Source organism: Natrix helvetica (assembly GCF_964273705.1).
Source record: "Natrix helvetica genome assembly, chromosome: Z".
NCBI lineage: Eukaryota > Metazoa > Chordata > Lepidosauria > Squamata > Natricidae > Natrix > Natrix helvetica.
In genome coordinates, this window is record NC_138554.1 from 85024804 (window position 1) to 85035212 (window position 10409).

The window sequence follows — 10409 nt, forward strand, 5'->3', positions numbered from 1 at the left end:
CCCTTGCACGGGCTCATGGGAATCTTGCAACCAATCAGAATACATTTCTTACACAGGAACAGGAAACAGATAGGTGGGGCCGAACAGATTATAAAAAGCCCTGCAAGATCTTCTTCAGGTTCTGCTCTTCTCTTCTTTTCCCTTCTCTTCTCTTCTCTTCTCTTCCCTTCTCTTCTTCTCCACCAATATTGAAGCATATGATCACCTTTTCTGTTCAGGACTCAAGCCATGTGGACCTGTCCACCATTAAACCATCTTTCCAAGCAGCCTCCATGTCTCCAGGGTCTTTTTCCCCACTTGGAGCTGAACCCAGAAGGACATTTCTTCCAACAGAACAAAAGCAGCATAGGTAAAATCTAGTTCTGATACAATCACCACAAATTAAGCTTTCTCTCCCATTTGGTTAAAATAAGAGGGGCAGCATATATATTCCCTTTTCCAATCAGGGTGGTTGGGAGAATAAGAGATAAAAGGAGATGCAGCATTGCTTATAGACCTTCTCCCCAATATCAAATGTGCTGTTGGAAGAAAAATCCGCTCCAGTTCCAAGCCAGGAGAAAATGGTGGCCAATTGGAAATGACTCTGTTTATTTGGATGCCAGGGTAGCTGGCATGCCAGGATTTGGATGCCAGGCTTAGAAATGGATTGCTTTTTATAGGGTTCTGAGATGCTCTAGGACAGTGATGGCTAACCTTTTCGGCACTGAGTGCCGAAACTGGAGTGCGCACATGTGCGCGTATGTGCACCAGAACCCAGAAGAGAGCAGCTGGCAAATGCACATGCATGCGACGGCCAGCTGCTCTTCTGGGTTCTGGCGCACATCTATGCGCATATGTACACCAGAACTCAGAAGAGCAGCTGGTGATGGCATGCATGCCCATAGAAAGGGCTCTGCGTGCCACCACTGGCACATGTGCCATTGGTTCACCATCATGGCTCTAGGAATTATGCAATGTATTGAGCTTTTGCTATTTCAATGATGGTGAGTTAATCCTATTATGTCCTAAAGGTCATGTCCTGTCCTTCCTAATCCCATCAGATGGTGCCTTAATTGGAGGAATGGTTAATGCATTGATAGAGGCAGCAGAAAAGGATTGCTGCAATGGCTCCCAAAAGGAGAGCTTTCAACCCATGAAGGTCTAGCAGCCATGGCAAAAGTTCTGCTAAGTAGAGAAGAAATTTATAGTATCCAACATTCTGTTCCAATTCTTTTCAGATGTTTGATGTTACTTTCTGTGAGCTTTCAGTCAGGTTTGAAGCAAGCATGTGTCCCAAAATTCTGTGCAGCCATGATTATGCTTTAATGGCTGCCCATTTCAAAGGGTCGCTTCCTGAACTTACTTCTTAGTTTAGTGCAAGGGTGTAAAATTCAATTTCTTCATGGGTTGGATCAGCATTCTAGTTGTCCTCCATGGGCCGGTGGTGGGGAAGAGTATGAAGGGTGGATGCATGTGCAGGAATCAGGCACGCGTGCATATGCAAGCCCCACCCTCTGCATCCCAGCCACCTCCTGTGTGCACACATGCCTGCTGCAATGGCTGATGCCTGCGACACATGTACCTGCCATGATAGAATGAGCCAGGCTGAAGCATCCTGGAGGGCCAGCTGCGGAACCCCTGCTACCAAGCACCTCCGCCCCAACAGCACAGTCATCTTAAAAATGGTAAGTGGCTGGCCTGCATCACTTCAATACAATACAATACAATAGCAGAGTTGGAAGGGACCTTTGAGGTCTTCTAGTCCAACCCCCTGCCTAAGCAGAAAACCCTATACCATTTCAGACAAATGGCCATCCAACATCTTTTTTTTAAATTGAAAAGTTTTAGTAGAATTTACAGATATTTCCCTTCCCTCCCTCCACCCCAACCCTGCCACCCCTCCAACCCTCCCTCCCCCCAACTTCCCAGAGCAAAATACAGGGTATAAACATTTAACAATCATACACCAACATAAGCTAACTAACTATAACATCTTACCTCCCTCTTGTACGTTAACTCCCCTTTTATTAAGCTAAATTTGGATACACTAACATTCCTTATTCATTCATAAGCTAATTGAAGTTCCTTAGTCCAATGTTTATTTGAATATAGTCAATCCATCTTCTCCATTCCAACTTGTGTTTCTCCTCTGAATAGTCTTTCCAATATGCTGAAATTTTAGCCGTCTCTGCTAAATTAACTACTTTTAACGTTCAATCTTGAATAGTAAGCAATTCTTCCTTCTTCCAGCAATCTTGTTGCCATTATCAAATTCAGAATCAAATTAGTCTCTTTAATTGTACAGTCTGTAATTATACTTAGCAAAAACAATTGAAGAGTGAACTTTATCCTCTTTTTGAGAATATTTTAAATAATCCACCATATTTTTATCCAAAATGTTTTAGCTTCTTTACAAATCCACCATACATAATAATACATAGCATCAACACAATAACATTTCCAACATTTAAATTATAAATTGGGATACACACAAGCTAACTTTTTAAGATCTAAAGACCGTCTATAAGACGTCTTATAAAAACTCTCTATCAAGTTTAATCTTGCATAAATTTTTCATTTCATACCCAAATCTTTTCCCATATTCCCATCATTATTAGACAAAATTATCAATACCTTTCTACCATTCTTCCATATTTGCATCTTTTTTTCTTTTAAAAAAAATATTGGTATCATTTAAAGAAAAAAAAAACTTAAACAAGACTTTCATTTTACTACTATTATCCTTCCCAGCAAAAACTATTGTAAGTTCTCCCATTTATCCATCTCTATCTATATTTTGTGCCATAATGGTCATAATTATACTTATATAATCTCCCATTTAAAATTGTAATATAGAGTCCTAAGTGGATAACCTTTTTTACTATCTCACATCCTGGGGATGGTGGATATCCAGCCTTTAGTACATTACTGTAAAAATATTCTGCCTTCCAAACTGAATTAAGACGATATCTTTCTTCTAAATAATTCACCACCAATCCGGCTGGGGCCTCCCATCTATACTGTATCTGGCGATTTCTAAATTCATCAACTAGGAATGCATAATCCTTTCTGGATCTCAATATTTTAAAAGGAATTTCCTTCAATACTGCCACCTCCTGTCCTGCCACCTGTAGTTTGCTTTCGTAAGTTGCTTGTAATATTCCATTCCTTGTTTTCCTGGTAACAAAGTAGATTACAATATCTCTTGGTAGTTGTCTCTGTCTGTTAATCCATGAATTAACACGATAATTTTTTTCAATCTGCCAATCATATTCTGCTTTTGGTTCACCAATTAACTGAGCGAAAGCTTCTGCAAAGATTTCTTTCAAATTTTCTTGGTTATCTTCTTTCAGGCCTCTTATTCTCAAAGCAAATTCCATCGCTCTGTATTGTATCATTGTAACTTCTGCCTCTGATTTTTCAATCTTGATTTGAATTTCATCAACTTTATTCTCCAAATTCACATTAGACTGAGTAATTTCTTCCACCCTGTCATCCAATGATGTTACAAAAGCAAACAAACCCTTAAACGCATCCACTATATCCTCTCTTATTTGTTGATTACAGGTTTGAATTAAGTCCTTAATTTCAGACATTTCATCAGACACATCTTTAAGGGCAAATGTAATTTTTCCTTGCACAAACGAGGCTTGTGCCTTTAAAGCGCCTTGGAGAGCTTCAAATGTCACTGTTTGTGTATCCGCTAAAGATAATAAAGACTGCAATTTAGGTGGCTGGGCTGGGAGACTTCTAGCACTCTTAGAGGCATTTATTTTTATTTGTTTTGAAGGCATTTCTGAATATTGAAATCACACTTTCCAACAACCAAATTATTGAGTCCAAAAAGTCCACTTAATCCCCAAACTTGTTAAATCTTATAGCTCATTAGTAAACCAAAACTGTTTTCTTTAATCTTGAGCTTTTGAGTCTTTTAATGACGTTAACAAACACTTAAGAAATACTTTCCTTTTAAGTTTTGCTTTGATCACACCCTTTGACTTGCAGATACCATCTTTATTACCCTTTGTTCTCCTCAATCTTCACAAAAGGAAGTGATACTGCGTCGGAGTTAAAGTTTATTCTTGCAATTATAATCGCTTCTGCCTTTGCTCTGCCTGCTTCTTATTCAATTGTAGATTAAAACATTGATTGCAGGGGTGGTCGTGGCATTTTGTTTCTGCTGCAGCAGAAGCGTCCCGAGATGCGGAGCCTTTTCGGGCTGCTGAGGTGCTCTCACCCTTTGAGCCCCAGAATTGCTCCTGGGGGTCTATGGGGAGCTCTACCCTTGCCCGATTGCTCTCCTCCCCCTCTTTTCCCGAGGGGAGAGTTTTCAAGCCACTTTACAGCTGATTTACACTGTTCTAGCACCTTAAACGCGATCACGAGGCTGGCGTTCCCAAAGGAACATCCTTCAACGCTTACGGTGCCACCGGAAGTCTGCTATCCAACATCTTCTTAAAGACTTCGTTGTTGGGGCATTCACAACTTCTGGAGGCAAGCTGTTCCACTGATTAATTGTTCTAACTGTCAGGAAGTTTCTCCTCAGTTCTAAGTTGCTTCTCTCCTTGATTAGTTTCCACCCATTGCTTCTTGTTCTACTCTCAGGTGCCTTGGAGAATAGTTTAACTCCCTCTTCTTTGTGGCAACCCCTGAGATATTGGAACACTGCTATAATGCCTCCCCTAGTCCTTCTTTTCATTAAACTAGACATACCCAGTTCCTGCAACCGTTCTTCATATGTTTTAGTCTCCAGTCCCCGAATCACCTTTGTTGCTCTTCTCTGCACTTTTTCTAGAGTCTCCACATCTTTTCTACATCGTGGTGACCAAAACTGAATGCAGTATTCCAAGTGTGGCCTTACCAAGGCATTATAAAGTGGTATTAACACTTCACGTGATCTTGATTCTATCCCTCTGTTGATGCAGCCTAGAACTGTGTTGGCTTTTTTGGCAGCTGCTGCACACTGCTGGCTCATATTTAAATGGTTGTCCACTAGGACTCCAAGATCCCTTTCACAGTTATTACTGTTGAGCAAGGTACCACCTATACTGTACCTGTGCATTTCGTTTTTGTTGCCTAAATGTAGAATCTTACTTTTTTCACCATTGAATTTCATTTTATTAGATAGTGCCCAATGTTCAAGTTTGTCAAGATCCTTCTGTATCTTTAGCCTATCTTCTGGAGTGTTGGCTATTCCTGCCAGCTTGGTGTCATCTGCTAATTTGATGAGTTCCCCATTTATTCCCTCATCCAAATCATTAATGAAGATGTTGAAGAGTACTGGGCCCAAAACAGAGCCCTGGGGTACTCCACTGCATACCTCCCTCCATGTAGATGCAGTTCCATTGAGGACTACACATTGAGTGCGGTTGGACAGCCAGTTATGAATCCATGGTGGTGATGCTGTCCAACCCACATTCTTCTACTTTATCTAGTAGTAGGTTATGGTCTACCTTATCAAATGCCTTACTGAAGTCCAAGTAAACTATATTGACGGCAAAAAAAGATAATCAAGCAACGAATTAGCGAATACCTAGAAGCAAACAAAGTAATAGCCAAAAGCCAACATGGGTTTGTCAAAAACAGATCATGCCAGACTAATCTTATTGTATTCTTTGACAAAGTGACAATATTAGTGGACCAGAGGAATGGCGTCGATATAGTTTACTTGGACTTTAGTAAGGCATTTGTGAATTTAATGCCAAGTAACTCAGTCCCTTTCTTGGATGGGTGCAAACCATCTCTTTTGTACAGTTTTTCATTGGACCAACTGCAGACATCATGATTAATAAAACCAAAGCCTTCCCTTTTACACCACTCCTTTAGCCACACATTAAACTCTGCTACACACTGGCCCTTCCCTTTTTGTTCCTTATATACTGGAAAAACCTCTGAAAAGATAAGCCTACAACCTATACTACTAAGTTCATACCCCAAGCTCTGGAAATCATTCTTCACAGAAAGTATATCTTTTTGGGACAGATCATTTGTGCCAAGATGTGTAATAGCATCAACGTCATAGTCCTTACTTGCATTCTTGACTATCTTAAGAATACGCCTCTTGTCTCTGCTGGTAGTAGCACCTGGCAGTCACCTGACCTCTTTTAAAACCTCCATATCTTTTCCTAAATTTATATCCCTTATGATTGAATTGCCAACCAGAAGGTGACTTCTCTTTTTGCATACCTTGCTCTTCTTGTACGACTGATGTGTGATACCTGGTTCCCCATTTCGCCTTTCCGAAGTAAGTTCTTCATTTTGGACCATGATCCCCTGCTCATTTGAGTCATCATTATCACAACTACCTTGACCTGTCTCTTTAGTGTCCCCATTAGGGTTAGCAAGGGCACTATATCTGTTATGCTGGGTCACAGCCAAAGCTTTGTGTTTATGGTTCACAGCTCTCACCCTGCCAGATCCCAGGGTTGTCCAAACTGCTCTTCTCCTGCAGGATCTTTGCAGTAGGGGAGGCTGATAGTGTGGCATCTCCATAGAGTGGAATGGCCGAATTGGACACCTAATTTCTGCTTGGAGAGCACAGATTAGAGATTCTAGATAGGTAATCTGTCTATGTAGACTAGTAATTTGTTTACAAAGGGGACAATATCCAAACTTGAAAAGAGTACTGCGAAAGACAGGTGCAAGACAGCTATTATATTGAACTAAACCGGTCATTTTGAAATAAATAAAATCACAATTTCAAGCGCACTAATCCGGAATGTATTATTACTATTTTGGTTTATGGGCATATGATTCACATGCCATTAGGTGCACGGGCTACTATCTGCTCCTCTTTTTCTCTCTCCTCCCCCCCCTTCTAGCCAGCAGCTCCAATCACTAGCCACAGGAAAGTTCAAATGAAATGGAGTTAAAGGGCCACTACCTGCTCCTCTTTTTCTCTCTCCTCCCCCCTTCCAGCCAGCAGCTCCAATCACCAGCCACAGGAAAGTTCAAATGAAATGGAGTTAAAGGGCCACTACCTGCTCCTCTTTTTCTCTCTTCTCCCCCTTCCAGCCAGCAGCTCCAATCACCAGCCACAGGAAAGTTCAAATGAAATGGAGTTGGCCAGTCCATCCCAGCATGTGCATGTGTGCCTGTCAGGATTGGGTGGGCCTGGCTGAAGTGAAGCAGGTACCCCTTCCAATGCACTAAATGTTGTAACCGATCTCTATACAATCTGGAGTCTAGTATTTTTTTCACCTCATAATGTGTCTCTCCTTGTACTACTACAGGAGGAGGGGATGGTTGGGCTTGAGGTTTAAAACTAGACCCAATCACAGGTTTCAGCAAGCTACAATGGAAAACAAGGTGTATTTTTCCCAGAATTCAGGGGAGGCTGAGCTGAACTGTCACTAGGTTAATTACTTTCACTATTGGGAAGGGACCCAGAAACTTAGATCCTAATTTCTTGCTAGGCATCCTCAATCGTATGTATTTGGTCAACTGAAAAACTTTAACTTCCACATGGAAGGAGGGTTGAAACAAGTGGTGCTTGTCTGCTTGGTTTTTATATTTTGGTTTTCCGGGTCCAGGTGTTACAAAATTGGCTCTAGAGCAAAAAGTCTTTTCCATTTCTTGAAGGCTTTTTGGCAGTCCATTGTCCAAGCAATTAGTTGGGTTGTTTTTTGCTTTGCCGGTGAAGATCCCATTTTCAATAGTTCTGTTAGGGGCAGAGTGACTTCTGCAAAACCCGGAATTAATTACCTGTAGAAGTTTGCGAACCCCAGGAAGCTTTGTAGCTGTTTGCAGGTGCCTGGGGTTTGCCAGTCAAGTACCACTTTCACCTTCAATGGGTCCATTTCTACTCCCTCATTAGATATCCGGTATCCTAAGTAGTCTAGGGAGGTTTGGTGTGAGCACTTTGACAGCTTTGCATAAAGCTTGGTGTCAAAGAGCTTTTTCAGGACTTGTCATACTAGCTTTGCATGTTCTTCCAGGATCTCGCTAAATATAAGAATGTCATCCAAATAAACAAGAACTCCTTTGTAGAGATGTTCATGCAGTACCTCATTAATTAATTGCATAAAGACTGCAGGGGGCTCTTGTAAGCCAAAAGGCATGACTTTGAATTGAAAACTCCCAAGGGGGCAGTTGAATGCTGCTTTCCACTCATCTCCCTCTTGGATTCATATGCAGTAGTATGCCTCCCTTAGATCCAATTTGGTGAATATCTTGCCCTTGGACAGGTGATTCAACATGTCCTTCATGAGGGGAAGGGGATAGGTGTTCTCTATGCACATGATGCTAATTCTACAAAAGTCCACACAAAACCTCATCCCCCCCATCTTTTTTCTCCTTAAAGAGGACGGGGGCTGCTACCTTGGATTTGGAGGGTTGAATAAAGTCCCGCTCCAGATTGGCATCAATGTATAACCTTAGTTCCTCCATCTCTGTAGGGGTCATGGAGTACATCTTAGGCTAGGGTAGCTTTGCCCTGGGCACAAATTCTATCATGCAATTGGTTGGTCGGTGAGGGGGGGAAGGAAGTTGTAGTCTTCACTGAAAACCTCCATAGATCTCGGTATTCTTTGGGCACTTGCTGGCTCCCTGGTGGGGCGCCTCAGGCAGGGGCTGCAGGTTTTGGCACATTAGCCTCCTCTGGGGTCGTGGCTTTTAGGAGGTGGTCCTGCATTACAGTTGGCAGTTGTCCAATACCAATGACCAGCTTCCTATAACCACCCTCCCAGGTGATTGTGGGACCCCACTTCTCTAGCCACCCAAGTCCCAATATGACTGAGTCTGTCATCTTTGGGGTGACTATGAACCAGAGGAGTTCTCGGTGATGACCCATCTCCAGTCTGATAAGCTCAGTGACTAAGGTGGCAGGGACCCTGCTAATTAGCGTCCTGTCGACTTGCTCGAAGCTGATGGGGTATGCAAGGGCCCTTGTGTGTATACCCAGTTGCTCGATTATGTGGGAGCTAACCAGGCATCTGGTGCAGCCGGTATCAATAATGGCTTCTACTTCCCATTGGACCTCAATTTCTGGTATTATCATCCGGACCTTGAGGGCGAAGGGGCAGAGGGTTATCCTGATCATTGGGTCATCCTCCCCGCTACTTCTTTGAACTGGTTTTGGCTTGCTCTCTTCAGCTGTATCTCCCTTGGATTCTGGAGGATGGAGTGGAGCCTCTGCAACCTCTTTGGCAAATTTCCCCTTGTCCCTTCTCTCATGCGGCTTTGGCCTTGCCCTGTTGAGTTGGGGAGGTTTTCCTTTGTTGCTAGAGGGAAAGCCGTTTCCTTCTGGAGCATGGCTTCTGCTGGCCCCATCTGAGATTAGAGCCTCTGGTTGGAGTCCTCTTGCAGGACCTTCCAGCAATTCTGCAGGCCTCCCAGATGTCTGGATTGGCTGGAGGGGCTTTCCCTTCAGCACTATTCTCAGCTTTGCTTGATGCCTGCATTGTGGCTCTGTGGCCAGCAGAAGGGGGAAAGATAACAAGCAAGGGGGAAAAGCCCCCCCCCCCCAGCCTCCTGACTCTCAAGATCTGCTCTACACATGCTCTGCTGGTTAGGAATTATGCGAGCTGTACCAGATTGCCTTTTTGCCGGAATGGGAGCTTCTCCAGGCCGCAATGGAAAGCACAGGCTGAGCCTGCGCCTCAGTTGCTAGCTCACTTGGATCATGGGGGGAGCAGCTGGCAAGCAGGGAGGCTGAGTCTGCTCCAGCAGCTGTGGGGCAAATGGCCCTGGTAAGCTGAACTAGTCATAGCTGGCATCACCACTCTTGCCAGGCAGCACTGGAATTGATGGAGGCGGCAGCTGGGACACAAAACCCCACAGTGGACCGAGGCTGCCATAGCTCCTGCCGCACCCCTCTGCAGGCCACATTGGCAGTGGCAGCTGCAATGGCTGAGGGATGAAGAACCTCAGCGGGCTGAGCCAGCTGCAGCTGACTCCATAGCTCCATCCAGGCAGCATTGGCTTCGGGGGGCCATGCAGAAAGATTCCCAGGTCCCAGCCATGGGCAAACTTCAGGGGATTGAGCGGCCCCCACTCACCCAGAGCAGACAGGCTCCACTCTGCTTCCTAGTTGGCAGAGGGTATTAGCGGGTCTCCCCTGATCCCCAGGATGAGTCACAGTAGCGGGTCTCTCTCTTTGCTTGGCCTGAGGTCTTCCCTACTGGTCCCAGATCACTGGGCAGTGACTGTGCATGTCTCAGCCAGGCACGCTCCGTTGCTGATCCAGTCCATCGCTAGGAACCTGTGGGGGTCTTGCCTCTCGCTCCAACAGTTCCCATAACTATCATCTAGCTCCATCTTCCCTGAGTCTTCACACCGTCTGATTTGGGGCTCAGGACCCCTAGCAGCACCCCGGGATCCTGGGAGCTGGTAAATCATTTTTGGGGCAATTTGGGTTAATGTCAGGATTCCAAATAACACTCCCAACAAAAGAAAACTCTGAGACTTGAGTTTCTCAAAGTTCCATTTTA